The 24794-nt window shown below is 38.0% G+C and overlaps 1 long non-coding RNA gene across 5 annotated transcripts in view; it reads right to left on the reverse strand.

Moving 5' to 3' along the window:
* LOC121133687 overlaps window positions 1-24794 on the reverse strand; it is an 81756-nt gene that overhangs the window by 9553 nt on the left and 47409 nt on the right. For 3 of the 5 annotated variants that reach the window (XR_005870647.1, XR_005870648.1, XR_005870644.1), the window contains 3 exons: window positions 17845-17915; window positions 17282-17446; window positions 16450-16816 (listed from right to left, as the gene is read on the reverse strand). This is a non-coding gene — a long non-coding RNA (uncharacterized LOC121133687). Of the gene's footprint in view, window positions 1-16449; window positions 16817-17281; window positions 17447-17844; window positions 17916-24794 lie in introns of those variants that run through there. The other 2 variants (XR_005870646.1, XR_005870645.1) reach the window with 2 other exon arrangements.

A 24794-nucleotide genomic window follows, 5' to 3' on the forward strand; every position in this document is an offset into this window, starting at 1 on the left:
GAAGGAAAGAAAGGTTTCTCATTACATATGGGCTGGTGAGTAACATTTGACCAGGTAACGTCTGGTATGGAAAGAATATCCATTTCTGGAGATTTGATCGTAGAAAGCAAGTCTGGTAGTTAGAATAATTTCTTATGTATTCCAAAAGTGCCCTTTTATAAGATAAAGGCAGCAAGAACCACTGCTGCCAAGTCAAAAGAAATGCTGCCTCAAGTTTGAATCCATGAAATTATGTTTCCAAAAAGAAAGCCGGTAACATAGAAACAGACTTTCCTGGTAAGTGGGATATTCCTAGACTTCATACACTCTGCTTAATGCCTTGTCACTTTCCCAAGTTGCTAATGTGTGTCTCCATGTGTACAGCGTGATATTCCCTTAGGATTTTGGCATGTTCAGACAATAAGCAAATGTCATCACAGATCCAAGAGTACAGTTTTCAAAAACAACCAAGGTGATCTATTGATCTATGTAACTGAAAATTAAAAAAGGAACAAATAGAGGACACAGATGAAGTCAACAGAGCCAAGTAATTCCACAGTGACACTGAGGTTTCTAACTAAACACATGGTGGATTAGCCTCTCCTACTCATTGTCCCACACAATGATTATTTCTGAATAGATACAATAACCACAAAATATGCATACCCCTATCTAAATTTGAGAAAATAGAGGCCATATATTATTGGGGAATGAAGAGAGTCATTGAAGCCAGAATGGGAACTAATGTCAAATGGCCCCATCTAGATATTATCTGGGTTTGTGATGGAGGTTCAAGCCAATAATAAAGTGTTGGCAAATAAGGCAGGGGTTGAGTCATATATTTTGGTTACAGGGAAATGCAATGGTACATTTCCAATTTAAAGGTAAGAGCCTGGGTCTGGGTATGGTGGTGAACACTTTTAATCCCATCACTCTGAAGGCAGAGAGGGGGATCTCTTAAGCCTGAAACCAGTTTAGTCTACACAGTAAATTCCAGGTTAGCCATATCTAAACAAACGAAGAAGCAAACAAACAAACAGAATCAGCAACAAAACAAAACCCCAAACCAAAACAGCAACAACAACACAAACTTGTGAGGGCTTGCAGAGAGAAGTTTTCATGTTACACTCGTGATTTGGCAAGAAAAAACAAAAGGCAGGAGTCTACTTACTACATGTCAAAGTTGAAAATGAATTATCTGTGAGATATCTAAGCCAATAATATATGGAATATGGGATGGAATTCACATGGCATACTTGGTAAAGAAACTAGAGTCAAGGAGCTACTGAAAAATTTGGTTGAGAGACCATAGAAGATGGAGGTAAACATTAATTCACCTATAATGACAATGTCACAACTTAGAACTTTGGCACATACTTCAGAAATGATTCCTACAAAGATAGTCAACATCTAAGACTTAAAGCAAATAGGCCTTCCTTTGAGCATGGAATCTCAGCAAACAGGACAATTCAGTACAAAACCAATAAAAATATGACAACCTGTGAAGACAAGTTGGTTTTAAGTGATCAAAGGTGTAAGTAAATTTTTAAAAATGATGAGGACGACATCTAGAAGAGAAGACCCATCTGTGAAGAATGAAGCAGACCATTTGAAAGGATAAGCCACTGGGGGGGGAGGGGGAACTATGACACATCCTAGGTACCACAGAAAATGAGTGAATTAACAAAGGCTGATAACACATTATCTAACATGCTTATGCATATGATTTCCCAATTAGTTATCAGTTCAGCTATTAACTCCCAAAACAGTATTGCAGAAAGATGTGGAGGCTGGAAGGAGAACCCAAGAGATACCTATTAGCATCAACATTCTCTCCAGAATGACAGACAGATGGAGAGAAGCAAACTTCTGAAAAGGGAAGGTGTGTTAGTCAGTGTTCTCCTTCTGTAAGCAGACACCATGACCAAGGTATAAAAGAAAACGTCTAATTGGGGCTTACTTACAATTCCAAATGTTTAGTCCCTTATCTTCATGGTGGGGAGCGTGGTAGCACACAAGCAGGCTTGAGAAAATATCTGAGAGTTCTACATCTAGATCCACAGACAGCAGGAAGAGAGACAGCCATGGGGCCTGGCTTGCTCTTTTGAAACCTCGCAGACCTAATGGCACACCGCCATCAATAAGGCCACGCCTCCTAATTCCTGTCAAGTAGTTCCACCCCTCCCTGATAACTATTGTTCAAATATATGAGTCTATGGGGGCTGTTTTTATTCACACCACCACAGAAGGAAACCAAGAATCTCTGGTTTTCAAGAAACAGACAGCTCTTAATAGCTTAACTAAAAAAAATACATATCACACAGGTTGAAGAAAAACTTAGAAAACCAAAGTATATTTTTAATGTTCACAAAAGAAGTTAGAGAAATTATAGTCTGTCTACCAATGAATCGTAGTAATCTCAACATGCACAAAACATGCCAGGATACAATTCCATACTTTTGAGGGAAATTAAGTCCCCACTTTACATGCTCTATTAAGTAAACAATTAAGAGCAAAGTCAAAATTCAAACTGAAATTCAGATGTTCAAAATGAGATAGCTTGTGTTTATAAATTCTTACAGAAATATTAGGAAATTATATACTTCAGCAAGAAGGGGATTGTAAACAGAAGGAAATATGTGTCGGAACCAATGGTGAATAAATGAAACACATGCAGATACATTTAGGTTTACATGCTAAATGATGTGTACTTCTAAAAATTGGAGTAAAATGTAACACTGCTCAATAGTCGCGTAATATGATGGGATAGGGGAAAAGATATTTAGCTCTTTTCATTTTCAGGCAGGTTAGCATGTGGTGTGTGTGTGTGTGTGTGTGTGTGTGTGTGTGTGTGTATGTTTGGTGTACATATATGGACATGCTCAAGTGGGTGGCACGAATATGTGTCTACATGTGTGTGTGGGCCAGACATGGGTGATAATTGTCCTTGATCGTACATCACTTTATTTTTGCGATGCAAAGACTGTCACTGTAACTGGATCTCACTGATCCAGTTATGCTGGCCGACCAGTGAGCCCCAGGGAAGTGGACTGTGTCAACCTCCCTCATCCTGAGGTTACAGGTGATTGCTGAGTATCTGAACTCACAGCAAACACTTTACTGAGTGAACTATCCCTCAGCCCCAAAGCATACCACTTTTGAAATAATGGAGGAAAAGTACAACTTTAAGATGATGGTGGAAAACATTAAATTTCTTCTACTCTGAACAACGTTTTCTCTATTCCTTGTGGTCTTGTATGTATAAGCATGTCTTATATGTTAAGTGAAAAGTTATTTTCCCCTGAAAAGAATGGAATTGTATTCTTGCATCTTTTGTACAAGTGTCAAGTGCATTATCATTTTGTGGTAGACAGACCATAATTTCTATAGTCTCTTTTAAGAATTTAAAAAATATACAATACTTTTATATAATTTTCATAAGTCACATTGCCTGAATGTGGATGGTTGTGAGCTGGGAATTAAACTCAGGACCTTTGGAAGAGCAACTGGATGTTAACCACTGAGCCATCTCTCTGGTCCCTGCTTTACTATTCCTGAAGACATTTGTTTCTTTGCTGTAATATCCAGAATTAGATGGTTCAGCGGGTCTTACTTTTCTCCCTGCACTGAAGGCAAAGGCATTAGATAATGTGTGCTGACTCTCTGTTTTGCTGAGCACTTCCGTGTTTACATCCTTTACCCTCCATCCCTATACTGTTCCTGTGAATTCCACATTACTGTGCAGTCTAGAGCTACATGACCAATCAACGTCTAGATATTTTATCCATTAAGTCCAGGACAGCTTTATGTGAAGGAGCAGCTTGCACTACACCTTTCTCTGGGCACACAGCTTCTTAAGTGCCAGATGGTTTCCTTTCCGGATTAAGTTGCTGGTCTTCCCCATGACACTTGCCAGGAGAAAGTTTGGGACACCTCGTCACAGGTTTCTTGAAGTGGCCTCTTGATACCATGGAACCGTCTGCAGATGTAGCCCAGTAAAGATAATACCTTGTGAACCATAAATAAAGGGATCTCTACTAAGCTCACACCAGGAGGCTGTCATTCCGTAGGAAGATGTTTTCCCCCTTCACAAAACTCAGTAAATAATTACCAAGAAGGAAGGCCCAGCAGCGTGAGTTCTGCAATCTGCCTTCACGTATACAAACCTCAAAGTGCTTAAACAGGACATTCTCAGGAAGGTGGAATCCAGGCATTGGTAGCTTTAAAAAAAAACATCTTCAGAGCTTGTGTTTGGATACACTGAGACTCAGTGGTACAGCGCCAAGTGGCAGGAGCACAATACTCTTTAAAAGTAGAAAAAAAGCGCACAAAGTAATTGGGTTTTAAAAGATAGTTACAAATACAAATAAGAAAAAAAAATACCTGAGCACAACAAAACTGACAAATGATCATGATTTCTGAAAGATAAAAAGTGGTAACCTTGGTGCATTTTCTTGTAGATCTTTGGCTTGTGAATAAAAAAGTGTATGTGCATGAAACTGTTCTATTTCTTACACTTTTTTTGTTTTGTTTTTTCGAGACAGGGTTTCTCTGTGTTGTTTTAGAGCCTGTCCTGGAACCTGCTCTGTAGACCAGGATGGTCTCGAACTCACAGAGATACGCCTGCCTCTGCCTCCCGAGTGTTGGGATTAAAGGCGTGTGCCACCAACACCCTGCTTCTTACACTTTTTACTTCATATATCATAACAATATTTAGGATCATTATTCCTTGGAGAACAAGGTTAAAAATGTAGGAAGAATGTTCAACATCACTTAACTTATATTTATCCTTCACTCCAAATGGTCTAATCCATTGGTAGAATGACCTTGTAGCAAGCTGACTTCCTTCCTTCCTTCCTTCCTTCCTTCCTTCCTTCCTTCCTTCCTTCCTTCCTTCCTTCCCTCCTGTCCCTCCCTCCCTCCCTCTTTCCTTCCCTCCTTCCTTCCTTCCCTCCTCTCTTCCTTACCCTCTGCTTGTTTTTTAGAATGTGGATTTATTTTCTTTATTTTTAGGATGTAAATTTATATGAATAAGATTTAATTTGTGAAAGCTGGGACCTTCATACTTTTCTGGTGAAGACAGACCCTGGCATAGGTCCTTAGGAAACAGTGTGGCAGTGCCTTATAAAAACAGAGACGGAATTACACGTTAGCTTTCTGATATTCTAACAAAACATCTGAGATAACAAACTTGAAAGGAAGAAAGGCTTGTTTTGAAGCTTTCAAGGGTTTCAGTTAATGACCAATGGCAGAGCAGTACATGATGGTGACGGCATGTGACAAAATCACCTGCCTCAGGGGCAGATTTCAGAAGAGAGATGGCAAACAGAAACATGGTTCAGTAGGTACCAGTCCTTGCAATCCAAGATTTTTGACATGAATTTCATCCTAGGGGCCAAGACGGTGAAAAGGGAGAACTCACTCTCTGGAGTTGTTTTGTACACATGTGTTGTGCTGCACATGAGCACATGCGTGCACGCGCGTACACACACACACACACACACACACACAAATTTTCTTTAAAAAATTAAAGGGAAAGGAGTGGTATCACTACCCTCTTCAAGGACATAGCTGCAGTGACCTAGCACTTCCTTTTAGACTCTGTGTCTCAAAGGCTCCACCATTTGCAAGTAATACAACTCTAGGGGAAAAAGCTTTTTTTTTTTTTTCGAGACAGGTTTCTCTGTATTGCTTTGGAGGCTGTCCTGGAGCTCGCTCTGTAGACCAGGCTGGCCTCAAACTCAAGGGCTCTGCCTGTCTCTGCCTCCCAAGTGCTGGGAATAAAGGCATGCACCACTAATGCCTGGCTAGGGGAGAAGCTTTTTAAACACAGGAGATATCAAGACATGTTCTAGATCCAAATGTCAGCAGGTAACTGCACAATGCAATTCCATTCTGAGCATATAGCCAAGATAAATTACAACATATCATATCCACAAAAACACGTACATATTCAGATTAGGCAAACACAGACAGAAAGTCAACTAGTGACTTCACAATGGGAGGAAAGAAAATAGATAAAGAGCAATGATTCCTAAAAAGTAAGGGGGTTCTTTTAGGAAACACGGACAATGTTCCAAGGTTAGCATGCATTCATGGCTAACCAATACTTTGAATATGTCTAAAATTGAATATTCAAAATAAAAAGAACCCCAAATAGATGAACTGCGTGGTATGTGAGGAATAGTTTCATATAGTTATTTGAAAAAAAGACTTTTGACATCTGTATTCTGCAACCCAGTGTTGTGAAGGGACCCATTGTCCTTTCTAACTCTTCCCCTCTCTCTATTTTGTCTTCTCTGCATCTCTCTCATAAGTGCTACTTGGTAGGGAATCCTTTACCATCTGCAGATCAGGGTAAGGATGACACTATCTTAATATTGGCATATATTAATACTCGGTTGTCATTTAAAAGTTTGATCTAGTAAGTTGCTATATTTTACCAGTTCATTTCAAACTAAGCATAAAGAAAACCAGAAGTGAAGTCTGTGCCACTAAAAGACACTGTCAATGTTCTTTCAACATCAAAAGAACTACATTTTTGTTGTGTGTGGCACGTGGTGTGTGTTTGTGTGTGTGTGTGTTGTGGGGTATGTGTGTGGTGTGTGTGTGTACGTGTGTGTCTGTGCATGTGTTTGCCTGCGTGTGTGCATGTGTGTTCGGGTACACATGCATGTGGGAGACTGAGTTTGGCATCCAATGTCTTTCTCAATCATTCTTTATTCTTTGAAAGTCTTTCACTGAATCTGACTCTCAGTGACTGTTGCCAGGGTGATTGGTTGGCCTAGCTTCATCGGTGAGCTGTCTCTGTGTCTGCTCTCCAAGGCTGGGAAGATAAGCATTTTCCACCATATGTGGCTGCATCATGTAAATTCTTGAGATCTGAGCTGAAATAATAAGGTGCGTGGCAGGTACCTTATTAACTGAGTGATCTTCCTACCCCTAAAGTAACTATATTTTAAGATCTGAGTTCTTACACATCTAGTTAATAGTATTTGTATTTTTTGTCTGTATAAACACTTTCAAATAAATTCTGTGTTATTTCGAAAGTTTTCATTTAAAAATTCCATTCTCAGGGTTTATCCCATGGGAAAAAATATAGATATAAGTTAGATTGACAAGAAAAATATAGATATATTATAAGTTAGATTGAAAATGAATGGGTAGAAAGAGGAAGTTGGGGTTATTAAAAGTACTGGGGAGAGTTAGGAAGTTGAGTAGCATCTTATATTGCTAAGAAGGTACCTAACAGCAGTGCCTTACCCTTTCTTATGTGTTGAGACTTACTAGATTAAAGACAGGTTTAGAGTCAGCTAGAACCACAGGGTTACTCCAAATTAGACAAATGTGACTGTTTCTTGAAATTATTCTTGGATATTTGAGACAGCAATTTGGACCTATTTGGGGATTTATTTTCTTCCATTTGGCTTTCATGCAGAGCAAAATAATGTCAAAGTTTCTGGCCAATCATTAATTGATAGAGTATGTATAGTAAAAAGTCAACCACTAGCTAATCTCCCAGGCAGACATCCCAGAACTAGTGAGCACATTCCCATAAATTAAATCACCATTTGAAGACCATGGAAAGAGGGGCATAGGACTCATTAATTTAAATGAAATCCTGAAATAGTTTCCGATCGTATTTAGATTGGAAGTGATTTAAGAGAAACTGTGGGAAGAAAGGGTATTTTTAAAGTCAGTGAATGAGTCCCGTATCACAGTTGCATTCTTGATCCACTCAGGATGAGAAATCCATGTAGTATTATACTATGGCAATCTTCTGATGTGAACTATCATTATATCTTGCAGAACCATATACCTCAATTCAGGATGGGACCATTACTTTGGGTAAAAAACAAATGCTGAAAATACTGCTTCTGGCCCAAATATAATTCTAAATGTTAATTTGTCTTCCAAATTTATTTTTCAGAGTAGCTTGTAATGTCTTGAAAGTATGAGCATGACGTATGTAGACTGCCCAGTTGCCATCTGTCCAACCCTATACTACACAGTTTTTTTTTGTGTGTGTGTTTGTTTGTTTTTAACATTTTCATGTAATATTATCTTGGTTATAATTGATGAGCCAATATTGATATAACTGCACCAATACCTTTGGGGCAATGTGTAATATTTGCTTAACTCTGCAAAGATGTGTTGCATTTGTTTATGTTGCATAATATTTGTTTAACTATGTGAAGATGCATTGCTTGCCTGCCTGAGGTACCTGATTGGTCTAATAAAAAGCTGAACAGACAATAGCAAGGGAGGAGGAATAGGTGGGAATTCCAGGCAGGGACAGTAAGCAGCAAGAGGAATTTAGGCTCAGAAGGGAAAGGAAAAGGGACACCAAGGAGATGCCAGGGGCTAGCCAGCCAGACACGAAGGAAGGAGGAATGTAGGACATACAGAATGAAAGAAAGGTAGAAATCCCCAAGACAAAATGTAGAAGATGAATAGAAACATGTTAAGTTAAAAGAACTAGTGGGAAAAGCCCAAGCTAAGGTCAAGCATTCACAATTAATAATAAGACTCCATGTCTTTATTTGGGCGCTGGTTGATGGCCCAAAGAACATTTCCAACTACACTGGGGTTCATTCCTTATGCTGTCTAGTTCTCTAAGATCTATAACCACTAATCATTCACAATTCTTTCACTGCTCATTCCCTGTTTCCTATCATTAATTTTTCAGTATTACTCTGATCACCTGACATTTACTGTGTTATTTTTTTCCCTGACATTCTCTTATTTGAGAATTCCAGTTTTTGTTTTGTTTTTGAGACAGAGTTTCTCTGTGTAGCCCCGACTATCCTGGTAGACTTGCTTGGTAGACCAGGCTGGACTCAAACTCACAGAGATCTGCTTGCCTCTGCCTTCAGAGTGATAGGATTAAAGGCCTACCCAGCAGAGAATTTCACTGTTTTAACTTAAGTTTTGTCTTTTTTGAGAGCATCTTGTAATTGTAATTGTACCTTGAATAGCCTGTTTTTTATTGGGTTTACTTCCTATTAATTAGTATTATGCACTTAAGTTTTCACCATGTGTTTCTTGTGGCCTAACAGCATAATTTTATTTATTGATGAATAATGCTCTGTTGAGCATATGTACAATTTATTTCCTTGATAAATAGCATCTTGGTTACTTCAAAGCTTTCATAATTATAAGTTAAGGATTTACAAGCATTTATGTGTGAGTTTTGCATGGACGTGGTTCTGACTCATTTTGATATACCAGGAAATGACAGCTGGGTAGTATGAAGTTTATCTATTTAAGTCACTGCCAAATTGTCTTCCAAAGTAGCTCTAACATTTTGTAGACTCAACCAGAAATGAAGGAAAGATTGTGGGATTGGCCAACCAATGACTGGTCTAGCCTGAGGCTAAGTCCACCCCGAAACTGCCTGGAACCCTAGGACTTACAGACTTGGTGGTCCAGAGACCTAGGATAGAACCAAACATGACTGGAGAAAAAGATCAATGTAATGATGCCTATCAATATTCTGCTCTATTAATAGCAGAACTATCTCACCCAAATAGTCATTGATGATTTTTTTGATATAGTTGACTACTTACCATTCTTATAATTATTTCATATTTATTTCCTTGGGACCTTTTGCTGTTATTGTCTCTTTTGACTTTGAGGCTACAGTTGCTACCTCTAGTCTTATTTATAATGTTATAGGATTTCATGGTCTTTGTCTTACGATTTCAATTATAATTCAAAGTATTTGAAATGGTCACTAGAGACTTTACAGAGCTACATGTTTAGCTATTTTTATGTCTGCTCTGATTAGCCCTCCCCCATTTTTCATGTACAGATATCATATAACAAAATACTCTCAATTACTGTCACTCATCCATGGCAGTATTGCTGTTATCTATTTCACTTTTCGCAAGCTTAGTCTGTTTTGTGATGCTGGGGTAGAATATACAATAAAAAGGAAATGTTTAATTAATAAAGGTTTGTTTAAGCCATGTTTCTGGAGTCTGAGAAGCAGTCTGCATTTGGCATGGGCCTTCTTTCTAAATCATGGTATGGCCCTATTGGTACTATCCTACCGGGTAAGGTTATATCCTTTTGGACATGTTTTTTAAAAAATATAATAACAGATGAACGCCTGATTTTAAAATCCAAGTTTTATAAATCATTCAAAAAATCTTTAGTTGATACATAGTATCAACTGTACTCCTACTTAGGAGCATAGTGTTACATTTTAATACATATGCAATGATTAGATTAGGATAATTGGCATAGCTATATGTTAAGAGACACCGAGCTTATGGAGTAACTGAAAGACAACATTAGTGTACTACATTGGCTTTAAATCATCTCTACAGGAAACCTTCACTTCCTACTCTGTCAGGTCTACTGTAAGAAGGCAGTGATACCTCATTTGAAGAAAAGGAAAAATGTGTTTTTAAGAAGTGGTTCACAGAGAAAAATAAAGAGTTTGAATAATTTATTTCTAACAAATATTTTAAGAGAATTTATTCCTGGCTTCTGTATAGAAAATCCAGTTTAATTTGATGCCCTTATTTTCTACATAGACTCCTTCTACATAAATCCAGGCTTTTCTGGAAATCAGCTATTCAAATTCACACCTTTGTTTAAGTTTGCAACAGCTAGAATGATGTACTGTAAGTCTCTAAAACAATGTCTCCAGATTTCCAATTCATATCTAGAAAAAACAGGCTTCTGCTAAAATTGGCTTTCCATAAAATTAGTCTTGGAATATTTTATGCAGTAGCTTACTTTTGCTCTAAAGAATGTAGTGACACATTGTAACATATTAAAGTCTTTAAAAATTTGCAATTAAAACCACCACCTAGACTTTAACTGCCTAGATCCTTCCCTCAGTTATTTTCCTCTGACATTAATAATCATCTCTTAAAACATACTTTGAGACATGGACTTAAATTATTCTTTGTAGTATATTTTTAGAAATGCTGGAAGGTCAGTGCTGAGTTAATGATTACCCTTATGGTTTTGGCTGTGTGTGTGTGTGTGTGTGTGTGTGTGTGTGTCTGTGTCTGTGTGTGTGTGTTTGCACGTCTGTGAGCATGTGTATGTGTGTACTGTATGAAGAAGGTACAAAAGGTACACAGTAATTTCCAATGGAGAGCATTAAAAACCCCAGTTCTTTTGTAATGGATTTATATTCTATCTGTTGTTCATAATGAACCAAATATAAGGATAGGTGAATATTAACATTTTAACAAGATGTAGCCCAATCCTTTTACAAACAGCAAAGTAGTAAAATTAAAATCTGGACAACTGTGCTTACATAATATTCTGACTGCTTTTTACTACAGCCCAAAGTTATCACCAAATTATATACCCTAGTGTTTTATATACATTATAGTATTTTATACTGCATGTATACCCGTGAAAGCAAATATGGAATGAAACAGTTTCCTTATGGTTTTCAGGTTAAAAGACTCAGAAGCACTGACATACTTAAGGAGAAAAAGAGTCAACATACATATCTAAACCCAACAAGTTATTAGTCATATTTCTTTTGTTACTGTTCTTGACCAACTGTCATTAATCCTTATTGAAGTGTTTCCAAAATTTCTCTAGTCACATATTTACAAGCCATCTTTCTAGAGTAAATAACTTTTGCAATTTAATAATTATTTTTTATTCTTGCATCTGTCTGTCTAAGATGACTTCATTCCTACCTTTTGAAGGCATTTCAGCATATTTCTTTATATAACTAATATTTTTGTCTTTGATATGTACATATTTATATATGTGTATATATTCAGGTACACATATACACACATATAAATATATACATATAAATATCCAAAACAGACTGAACAAATGTATCAAATTCTGAAAAGAATGTAATCATAAAAGAAATCTGTAACTAGGAATCGTCTCAGCACTCATTTTATTCTAAATATTTTCCTGGTGTTGGAATAGAAATTAGCCCTACTAAAAGATAGTAAATTATAGTGACATACTGCGTAGCAGCCAAGGAAAATCTGCACAATGGAAGCTGAATGCATAAGACCGTTGAGAATCTTGGCAGCAAGTAGCTTTATATTATAATGATAAAGCTTTACCTTTATTCAGATCTAGCTACATAATATTATAGTGATTCAGTACTAACATGACTCAGATGTACCACGTCTATTATTTTTATTTTATAACTGCTTTGATTTTAGAACATATATATGTATATATAGCTAATTTTATAATCTCAAACATGAACGCATACACACACACACACGCACACGCGCGCGCACGCACGCACGCGCACGCACACACACGCGCACGCACACACACGCACGCACGCGCACACACACGCGCACGCACACACACGCACGCGCGCGCGCACGCACGCGCGCACGCACACACACGCACGCACGCGCACACACACACGCACGCACACACACGCACGCACGCGCACACACACACACACGCACACACACACACACGCCTCTATCAAAGCTCAGCCTCAACATTAGCAAAGAAAAGCTGGCGTAAGGATATTTCAGAACAGAAAGAAAGTTTTGACAGCATTTAAGTCTCAAGTTAGAAAACATTAAGTACAAGGTCGATCCAACGTTCTTATAGAATCATTAAGTTTGATCTATTCTATGACCTCGGTTGCTTCCACTAATTTCAGTCACCTTGATGCTTTGCGTCATTACTCACAATGGGGACCCTGTTGTAGAGTGAGTGGATCAATGTGAGCCCATCTCTATTACTGGAATGTCTTATATTGAATAAGAGTTAACATCTTGATACCTAGGAGGTTAATCGCGATCATCATTAAGTCAAGATCAAGAGTGCTAAGAAGCCAAACTAAGAACAATTAAACAATCTGGACATATTAGAAATCCAGGCAGTAGGAACAGAAATGTTAGAGTATAAAAGAAAAGAAGATAAAAAGGAAGAGGGGTGTCCACATAGGGAATGATGGGAACAAGAAAGTAGATCAAAGAAAAACGTAATATTGCAGATGCCTTGTACTTTGAAAAGTCGAGGAAATGTCACATGAACTATCAAATTAAGGCCCTATTTTAAAAGGCAGTAATCTGGAAAACATTTCAGCACTTTACCGTGTGACACTCTGCATGCACAAGTCCTTACTTCACAATGGACTGAACTAAGAAGATCTATAAACTCAAATGAGAAAGAGTCTATACTTACTTGCTTTCCTTATCATCCAGTCAAGCCTAGGATTTCCCCCAATTATTACTATAAACAGGAAAGTACACTTACATTGGCAAACTTGGAGCAAGCATGTCATGGGTGAAAGTTGTGTGTATTTTCATAAGTAACTACAACTGGTAGCCACTGGAAATTACCATTTACATTTATTACTTCCCTGGAATTGAACTAGTTTCTAGCCTGCTTTTTATATTTTTGTGAAATGTGTCAGAAAACAACTCTATTACCATGTCATGGGTTTGCATGTTAATAATTTTATATCTGTATTATCATTGGCTTCTTTTGGGCTCTGGAATATTTTATCTCATACATACAAAAATGCATTTGGAAGTAACACTTCAGTTTTCTCTACCTAAAGAAGTTTCATAAAAATTTAAGGTTAGTAGTTAAGAGACTTAAAATATTATCAATGTAAGGACTACTTTTGTGTTTGTAGATTTTTATTTTATATGTAGCACATGATCATTTTTAATAGGAAAATGAAAAAAATAAATGCTACAGATGTGTTGGAGTAAAAACCAAGTGTTTCCTGTTATTTGCACATGTTCCTCACTGTCCAGTCCATTTGTTATTAGATCTTCTAGATATGTTTAAAATTTTATCACATAAATCTATTTTAAATATACAGACATAGGTAAACACAAACAAAACTCACACACAATTCCACAGCTTAACTTTTATAAATTCATTGCAGACATTTCTCCAAATGGTTTTACATAAATTCACCTTATTTTTTACTATATGTTTTTGGAAGAGAGGGTTTTATGTAGCTTAGGAGAGCCTTGAGCTACACAGCTGAGGAAAACTGAAATCTCATCTATCTTGCTTCTGTCTACAGAGTGGTGGGATCACAGGCATCCATAACCACACTCACTTTACGTGGCGCTGGGAATCGAGCACAGGGCTTCGTTTACGCTAGCCAAGCGCTCTGTACACCATGCCACATCCCCAGATGTCTCATTATTTTTTCAAATTGATGTGTAATACTTTCTGTTTATAATTGGACAGATTGTTTATTTTCATTGTCAAAGAAACTACAACAGGCATTCTTTCACATAGGCGATATCAAAATATTTTAAGGTTCTTATGGCATAGGTAGTGACTAATGTAAGTAGAACATGACTTTAATGGGAAAGGGAGGAGCTAATGGTCCCCACTAGTAGGGAAGTTTTGAATCCTTTACTTTCTGGATCACAGGGAAGCGCAACACAGAGATCTAGATGGCTGAGATACAGAAAGAGACACCCAAGAAGCACAGTATTGTAACTGTTTCTGTGGGCAAAGAAGTGTGGCACGTGGTTACAACTTTGCTAAATGGATATATTTAATGTCTGCTTGTATATGTATCAGTCATTTCTGGATGTATCTGTTGCTTAACTTGCTGAAAGTGGTATTCAATGGAAATTGATATTGTCATAATTAATGTAAATGGCATTCGTATGTCATTTACAGTATATTGTTATGCTTAAGTGTAAATTGCATTCAAGAAAGGACACACACACTACTTTATTCTCCTAGAAAAACATCAATGTTCTTTTCATCTTTCCCTTGTGTAATTCATAATGCCAAATAATAATCTTTGTTTATATGTGTACAGAAATTTAATTTCGTAGTTGTTAAACTACAGTTGTCTTAGGCCGGGCGTTGGTGGTGCACGCCTTTAATCCCAGCACTTGGGAGGCAGAGGCAGGCGGATCTCTGTGAGTTCGAGGCCAGCCTGGTCTACAGAGTGAGTTCCAGGACAGCCTCCAAAACAAAACAGAGAAACCCTGTCTCGAAAAACCAAAAAAAAAACCCCAAAAAAACAAAAAAACCCAAAAACCTACAGTTGTCTTTGCAAAGGTTTATATAATGAGTTTTTTTTTTCTTCTGAGGCCAGGAACTTGGAATACTTTGTCAATATGCTACTGAGCCCCCAAGAATTAAAAACAATGTATCTTTAAGAGCTTTCATATTTTTCATTAACGAAATTAGGCTTCTGTCTACCATACTAGTCTTGCCCAATTTAACTTTGTTCATTTACTAGCTTTAAAGAGCAAACTTTCATTTCTGTGTGGTTAGAATGATCAGGTTTTCCCCCTTGGCATTCAAGCTATGTGTCACCTTTCAAAGCCTTTTCTATTGTGAGTTTATTAAAGACAATTATCCAAGTTCCTTTTAGACTACTTTCATGGTTTAAGTTTAATATTTTATCCATCTGGAATCTATTTTAGGATAATGAGTTAGGTAGAGATCTAGCTTAATTAGTTTCCAAATGGCTAGCCAGTCATCAAAACACAATTTATTACCTAATCAGTGTTTCTTCAACAGCTTATACTGAATTCCCAAACATGATCAACACTTTCTGACATGTGCCAGTGGTCTTATTTTTGTTTCAGTATATGCTATTTTAACTACTGTAACTTTGTAGTACATTTTGAATTTATCAATGCTATCTGCTTTTTACTTTTATTTTAGATCTTCCTTGACAATATACTAGATACAATCATATACCAATTAAAATTTGGATTTGTAAAAATAATTTCTAACTAGAATCACAGTTAAACCCATAGATTAGAGGTAAAGGAAATAACAATATTTAATCTTTTTAGAAAGAAAAATGTGTTTTCCTCAATATTGATATCATCATCAGAGTATAATGTTTTTGCTTTAAAAAAGTACGGCTCTGATTCTTAGTTTCTATTGATAATTCATTTTTCCTTTGCATAAACTTAAACTACTTTCAAATATGTATAGGGAATCTATCATTTTTATTATTATTATTATTTATCTTTTAAATTAATAGTTGAGCTGTCATTGTAGATTTGCCTCTTTGGAGCCTACTAGATAGGTAATGAATGATATCACTTGAAAATACTGTCTCCATATTTCACAATACTTTATTTTTTATTTCATTTCTTTATTAATTGCATTTTTCCCAAAATAGTAAAAATATCAAAGTGTGAGAAAGCACATGGGGGAAGCTTTCTGGGGACCATATCATATTAAGAGCCTTACATGAAAGAAAATGCTGAGGACATTTCATCCAGGGAAGCCACTTTGGTGTATAGTTTTCACTATATAAATCATCTAGGGGTCATGGTTTCAAGTTCAGCTTTCATCCTCTGCTCATAATTACTTCAATAATTTTAAAATAAAAATCGATAGCTGTGGACAGCTATAAATCACCAACCTAAAGACACTCACTCACATCATGTTTAGCTCTACTTTGCCAGTAACTTAAACCACGTGGAAAGGACAAAGTCCTCTACATAGGCACATTCTGCTAATTGCCATAATGGCAACTGATAGCACTGGGTATGGGTTTTTTTTATTAATTTACATACTTCCAGAGATAGAAAAGTCAAGGTTTTTTTTCAAGCTAGAGTAAAATTAAAACAACAGCGAAACCCACGTACCTTCTTAAAGCACTGACCATTTTGATTTTTGTAACCTCTGTTAAACTGAGTTTAAGCAGCAGAAACTTCGTTGGCTAGACTGCAGTGCATTCAGTTCCATTCCATCTACTGGAAGCTAATTTGTCAGCGATAAATATACCTATTAAACACCATTAGGTATTTGCTCCTGGGACCTTGAAGTTGAACGCACGGATACATTTCCAAATACACTGAGTGTCTTAAAGATCAACTTGGGAAACTGAAGACTGAGCGTCAAACTATCAAAAAGGAAAAAAAAGAAAAGAAAAGTACCAGTTCAGTCTGCTGGCAGAGATGCTGTGAGGCAGCCAGGGGTGGATAGCAGCAATACACAGAGTGGATAGCACCAATACACAGAGATCCTCCCCTTGAAGGCTCAACAACCTAATCTACCAGGGGGTGAGAACAAGGGCACCTCAGGGTACCTGACTTTAAATGAAGACATTTGTATGACGTAACAGTAGCCATTGCGCTGTGCTTACGTGTATTGTGGTTCTTTTCTGGACTGTTGGACACTGGGGCGTAGAGTGTGAGCAGACAGAGACGGGATGAAACATGTGATCTATGTTAGAGGTTGCATTTTATAGCTCGTCAGCTCTACGACTTTTCCAGGTGAGCACAAGAGGCTCTCATCCACACTGACAGCAGGACTATAGTTCTCCATCACTGGGGATGGATTGAGGTGGCCATATGTTTATACTTACTATTTTATTTTGTTTTCATTGAAAATTTCGTCTTCCTCGTTAAGGTTCCTGTTCTACATGAGAAAGTGTAAAAATGCCAAGATTTGCTTTGAGTGATCAAGATTGATGCTTAAGGAATCTGGCATCCAATTATAAACAGGAAGCTTTTCATAAAAGCATAGGAACCTAGGAAGAGGAGAGAGAAATACATTAAAAATACAGTCATAGTCTATATTTTGAGTGTTGAAAAGCTAAAGGAGAACACGTAAGTGCTGAGACATAGGGCATTATGTAATGTGGCAGACATTAAGGTATTATTAGTTGAGATACTGGTTAGTTCTAGATATCTGAAAGCACACAGATTGAAAGACAATTATTGTTAATAACTTTTGGTGCTGTTTATTGCTCCCTAAGTAGATGTACATGTTGCCATTATATGACCAGCCTCATTTTAAGTATCAAATTGACATTGTCTTAAAGGTAGGGGGGTTTACAAATCTCAAATTGCATAAAATTTCCAACAAAATGACATATTTGGAAGGACACACACACATACAACATAGAGACCCAGCTTTCCTACTTACTATGATTTATACTTCTGGTTGAGGAGTACTTCTGAATATAATAGCTTCCTGAGAAATTATTTTGATATCTGCTAGAAAGATAAGAAAAATACAGACATCGTGATCTGAAAAAAATCAGTTCTGGAAAATTTTAATCTCAAGAGGTTGTATTCTTCACATTTAGTTCATGGGGATTTGAATAAGGGAAGATAAACTGAAATAGAAGGAGTCTTTAAATGCAGATATGATGTCCTTCAGTGCATATGTTGATGAATAAAGCACTGTAGGCCAATAGGGAAGCAAGATAGGTGGGACTAGGAGTCGCAGAGGATGCTGGGAAATGCAGTCAAGAGTAGAGAGTCATTGCAATGTGATCCCTGGAGGAGAGAATGCAAGTCTGGCGTTCTTGGTAAGATAAGACCTTATAAAAATATATGTTAGTAATTGTGGGTTAATAATTAAGTCAGAGCTAGTCGATTAGAAACCATAGCAAATGAAAAACAACTTTATAATTGATATATCATCCTGTGTGTTATTTGGGGGCTAAAGCGGCAACGGGACCCAGGTGGAATCCTGCAACACAGATACATTCTGCAGATGTGCCCAGTAACACTTCATTATTCAGGACTGTATTAATCAGTTGTTGTTGTTTTTTTTTGTGGCTCTGACAAAATAATTTTCAAAGGGAAGACTTATTTTGGCTCATATTTTCAGAGGGTTAATCTAAGGCTAGCTAGATCCCTTTCCTTGAGTCTTGGGTGAGGCAGATTACTTGGGTGGCAAAAGTGTACGGTTAGGGTCTACTTAATTCATATTAGCCAGTACTTGGAGAGAGACAGGGGCAGATTGAAGATGAGGATAAGAAATAGTTCCTTAAGGGCACAGTCCCACTAACCTCTACTTTGTTCAACAACTCCAATTTAGTGCCCTGGTCCCCACGGTATCCTTAATCTATGAAGGCACCAGGCCACACACAGATAAGAACTTTCAATATCCAATCACTTCTGAATGATTGGACTCTTCAGTCTGGGACCAAGACATTGACATGCGAGTCTTTGAGGGGTGGGTGCTTTGGATCCCAACCATAATAGTCTGCTTTAACCGGAAAGAAACACCAAGGGATATAAATGTCCCTATAATTTCTTAGGCAGTTAAAACATTCATTCTAAACATGCTGACAAAAATCATTATTCTTAGTACCAGAAAACTGCCATTGGTTTATGGAATTAATCAGAGTGGCTTCGGCACTGAGACAGAAATTCAATGTAACTGATTTTGGGGAAAATGGTAATTTATTATTGATACTTGTAGCTAGGGAAGACATAAAGGCAATTCATGGAGTAAAGGAAACATTGAGCTCCTACCAGGAATCTGTTCATTTCTCTGCTTTTAATTGATTTTTTCTTCCCCTACTATTTAACCTTTGCCTTATATAAAAAGTAAAAACAAACGCTTCATATGGGGTAGAGAAGTAAGTTACTGATGAGTAAATTGCTCTGTCTTTCCATTCTTAAAGGTGCCTAGTGTTTTAGGTATACAACATTTAAGTGCCAAGGTTAATCTTCTAAGGTCAAAGAGTGAAATAGTGTAGGGAATCATGATTTGAATAAACAGAAATTATGTGAGGGGGTTAAAAAACTCTATAAAATTTATGTTCTTTAAAAAATGAGGCTCCTCTTGGAAGTAAGAAGTTAGGGAACCCCATCTGTAGTGGATCCAGACAGACCGACAAGCCCAAAGTATGACATTGCTACTCTCAGCGAAAATAAATAAATAAATAAATAAATAAATAAATAAATAAATAAACAGGAAGAATGAACACACATATATACACATATCCACTTTTATCTTGTCCTCCACTCTACAGAAAAGGAGGAGAAGATGAATTTGTATGAAATAAGAGACCCCGTGTAAGACAAAACAGAGTGAAAAACAGCAAAAGACTCTTGAACTTTTAAGCAGCTCATTAAGTGTTAAATCGGAGAATGCAAAGTCTCCAGCCAGCAGCAGAAATAATAAAGTGGATCACCTCATTTGCCTCACAGAATCCCCAACAATTAGCGACTTGAATGTGGAGACTATTGGCAGAAGGCTATCTGGAAGGCAATGAGAAGCTCGGCCTCATCTCTATGCAGCTGGCAGGTTGCGCCATGCCACTAGAGGTGAAACTCCGAGGCTTCCCGTTCATGAGCAAAATACACCAGGGCTCCAGAAGCCAGTTCTGGGAAATTGGTTGTCCTCAAAAATATGTGTAAGATCCTAGAACTGGAAGCATGCCAACAAAATACCATGAGGTTATTCTACTGTGAAGACAACGGTTGTTAATTACACCTCATGTTCAAATCTTCTGTTGGTCTCTGCCTTTTTTTGTTTGTTTGTTTTTTTGTTTCTCTGTGGCTTTGGAGGCTGTCCTGGAACTAGCTCTTGTAGACCAGGCTGGTCTCGAACTCACAGAGATCTGCCTGCCTCTGCCTCCTGAGTGCTGGGATTAAAGGCTTGTACCACCGCACCCGGCAGTCTCTGCCTTTCAGTATGAGTAGATATCTCAGGTAACTAAGCTTTGGGGAGAGAAATGAGGGTACAGAGGAAAAGGGAAAAAGCAAGAGAAAACATTTATGGTATTGGATGGAGCGGAAGCTATGCAGTGGGAAGGAAGTTTGACTATCTTTCACAGTCTCAAGACGGGTGAAGATCACGTGAACTAAAAATGATCTAAATGAAAGTAAAATTGTAAGCAGGAAGGGTTTCAATGGGGTGGGACATCGGAGGGCAAGGGGGAGGTGGGAGTATGTGATTAACTCACACTAAAGGCTGTGACATAAGAAACCACAGTCCTTCAGAAGCTTCCCAAGGTACATGCATACAGATGCATAAAAGGAATTTACATGGTGTTATCCTATAATGGAGGCACAATGACTTCCCAGCCCCCACTTTCCTACTTTCCCAGGACTCTTCCAATTTTCCCCATCTCCCATCACTTTTCCTTCCCAAATTCACATGCTGTGTTTAGGATATGTTATTTTTTTTAATTCTCTGAAAAAAAATCATAGATTTTTATATTTGCTTCCCTCATCCCCTTAAGTTCTCCTAGATTCGTCTCACTTCCTTTCGCCCCTAACTTCATGTCCTTTTCTTATTAATACAACCCAGGAGATTCTTTGTTGCCACCCAGGTATTCATGGTGCAACACCATCTCTGATTATGGCCAACCTACCTGGGCCCTCACTCTTTAAGCGAACTGACTTTTCCTCCCCTGGAAGCCAACAGCTGTTCATGGATCCTTAGTTTGTTATGGGTAGGAGCTGGGAGACAGCTCCCCATGCTCGAATGTTGGCTGACTTGGTCTTACACAGCCCTTGTGCAGGCAACCAAGGCTGCTGTGAGCTCAGGGGTGTAGCAGTCTTCCTGTATCCAGAAGGCATGAGTATAACTAAGCAGTGCTGGTCAAGGTGTGGTCCCATCCACCTTCATGATCTGGGCTGCAGACTCTCTGGAAAAGTGGTCAGACAAGTTGTTGCAACTACAAAATCTCTCTTTGAGAGACAATTCATCCCTCTGCATGAGTTGCCTATGCAAATTACAATCTCTTTGAGACCATTATCTTAATAGTTTGATAACTCGAGAAGTCCAAATGTCTCACTAGAGTATTTTCACTTGCCATGTCAGTTACAAGGTAGGTCATCCCACCTCAGCTGTCTCTGAAAGCACCCCCACACCTTGTTCAGAGATTTTTCTTCTAGGTGATATGTCCAATCTAGTCAACAGGAAAGATTAGCCATCTTCAATCCATCCCTTGTCAAGCTGAAGCCCAAATACAACACTAACATCTCACTTCTGTTCCCGAAATTATCACCTTCATCTCATAATGCAAAAATGAAATACAATCTCTCCATCTCTAAAATCCTCTAATGCCTCAACAGTTTCAAAATTATTCAGAATTTCACTTCAGACTCTTGTCTGGGACTCAGATAAACTCTTAACAGTGAGTCCCTAGACAACAAAAATGTTACATAATTTCTACACATGAAACAGGCTACATCTTGCCAAGCCAAAATGAAGGAATGGGCGCATTCCAACTTAAGACTAGACCAGAGGAAGAACAAAACCCAAGTAGGCTCTTTGTTGGCCACCTGAGGCTTCTGATGGTAGCATCTCATCTACCACGGGCTTGGGGAGCCATGACTCGGGATTTCTGCTGTCTAGACCACACTTAACCGACTTCTACAGCCAGCTCCACTTCCCACTTACAGTTTCCTCAGCACACACCTCACAGGCCTGCCTGCTCCAACATGCTGGGGTCTGCACCATGATTTAGGCTTCCCAAGCTTCAGGCAATGGCCCCTTGGGTTCCTTTGAGGGAATCCATCCTTGCTTCACATGGCCTGGTCTCAGCGGCTTCCTGGACCCTTGGTTCAGATCTCCATCACCCTTGCGCTCTTCCATTGTGAGTGCCTGTAAACTGAGCACCGGGTAGAGTCTGCTGCCAAGTTCTTCAGCAAGCTCAAGATGTCGTCTGGCCATCTTTCAAAGCAGCTGAAGTGTTCTCTGAGCGTGTAAGAGGCTGAGTTTTTTTTTCTTTACAAAACTTTTTTTAAGGGATTGAATTCTTTGAAAGCCAGAAACACCCTTCAGTGGAATATTTTCAGCATCAGTTCCCTTCAAATGAATTAGCCCTTTCACAAATTAGAGCCTTTGGTAGGTAGAGCCTGACTCTCAGGACGCCTTTGCTACTGTCCCCGTGAAGAATCTGCTGTCTTTAATGACACAGGTCTGTTTAACAATTACAGCTGCCTTCTCCAAGAATGCCTTGTCTGTAGCTTTCAGCTCTTTCACACTCCCGTCGTCTCCACCCTGCACCATTCCCATCTCTCTCCTCTTTATTTGCTGTCCTCTTTCACTAATAGACCTGGAGAAGGTCAGAGCGCTAGACGCATGCTGCAAGCTTGAATGCTGTGACATCTTGAATGTCCTCCAACAAACGAATTCCATTACTTTTAAATGCAATTCCACTAAGTGCTACAGAACATGGCCAGAACAAAGCAAGTTGTATTGGGAGAGTGTAACATGAATGTCCTCCAGCACAGTTCTCTATAGGTACCATTGTTCTGCTCTGAAACTTCACGAAGCAAGCCTTTAAAGCCAGTACTAAATTATCCGTCTGCTCTTCCAAACTCCCATAAGAAGTACTCATCGAATTCTCTTTACATTCTAAGGCTCTTCGAGACTTCAATGCCAAGCTCTTCCATGTTCTCTTCTCCCAAGTCAGCTCCAAATGTCTAAGAACTAGTCAGGCATTTCACAGCAACGGCTCTACTCTCAGTATTAATTTTCAGGACTAGTTACTTTTCTCATTGCTGTCACAACATAGCTGACAAAAGAAGCTTACTAAAGGAGGGATCTATTGACCCACATTGGCCAGTACAGTCCACGACAGTGGGGAATGTATGGCAGTGACATCAGCTCTAGCTCACACTGAAGGAGCATGATCACACTGGGTCCAAATTCAGAAAGAGTGAGAGATGAATAGCGGTGCTTATTTCTTCCTTCTTTTGAGCCCATTCAGGATGTGTCTTCTCACTTCAGCGTCCTCATAGACATACCTCAAAGTCTGTCCCCTCGCTGATCTGAATTCAGTCACATTGAAAAATCAAGTCTGTCCACCGCGAATGACATGCCTTTGATGGGCATCTATAAAATTATACTGATAGCAACAGTGACCAGTGATACAAAGTTATTCTAGTAGCAATAGTGAACAGTGATATAAAGTTATACCGATGGCAACAATAAACAATACAAAGTTATACTGATGGTGATGTGAACAATGATACAAAGTTATACTGATGGTGACAGTGAACAAGGAATAACTTAAATTGGGTCACATCTATAGCAAAGAGGTTAGCAATGAAAAACAAGTGTATATCTAGAGATGGTAAGACAAAGGAGATTGATTTGCTTAAGTACAGCAGGAAGCTATCAGTAGGTAATGTTTAATTTTTTAAAAAAGCAGCACATTTAGATGTAGAGAAACAAATGATAAAATATTTCCCCTAATATTGTTTTCCATAATACATCTTCTATACTCTCTATAGAATTTATTTATCTGTAACTGATAAAAAATGAGACCAAATGAGGCATGGTGGCATATGTCTTTAATCTTGGCACAGGGGAGACAGAGTAAGGTTCATTTCTGTGAGTTCAAGGCCAGCTAGTTAGTTTCAGACCAGCCAGAACTACACAGTGAGATGCTGTCTCAAAACAAACAAACAAACAAACAAACCCACCTTAACTATTAGTAGTATCATTATCATTTGACTCAAATTATTTGGGGTGGTAAAATGAAGAAATTGAGCACAATTAAGTCTATACACAATAATTTAAAAATTTAACAGTACATGTTAATATCCTATTTTATAAAATAAAGCTAAATAAGTCTTAGAACACTTTGAATGATCTTCCTTAATGTACTCAATATTCTGATGATCTATTATCGTCACTGAAGTTTCAAAGAATGAGAATTTTTTTTAATTGCCCAATACCTCTTTAGGAATTTGGACAGGGTAACATGATCAGAACATAACATTCCAAGTTCCTTGTCCTCATGCCACAAAATCTTGATTAATTTCTTCAAATGTTTTTAAAATAACAAACAAAAATCCCCCAAATAATTTGAGAATCTGCAAATGAAATAAGAGTCAAGAACACTGGCACTATTATAAACTAAAATGGAATGTTTAACAAGACAGAAATTTTTGTTAGGTATAAAATAGAAGGAGTCAATTTTCTCCAAAGATGTTGCAATTATGATAGAACAAAGATTATTACAAAGGAGTATGTAAGAAACACTGAGTGAATGACTGATAAAACCAAGTACATTGTCAGTAAGTACGTAATTGGACAGGGCAAAGAACACTAAAGCTATAAAATCCAATGAAGGGGAGAGAGATGAACACACAGGCACATTTATTCCAATT

The sequence above is a fragment of the Mesocricetus auratus genome, unplaced genomic scaffold (genome assembly GCF_017639785.1).
Source record: "Mesocricetus auratus isolate SY011 unplaced genomic scaffold, BCM_Maur_2.0 Super-Scaffold_100023, whole genome shotgun sequence".
NCBI lineage: Eukaryota > Metazoa > Chordata > Mammalia > Rodentia > Cricetidae > Mesocricetus > Mesocricetus auratus.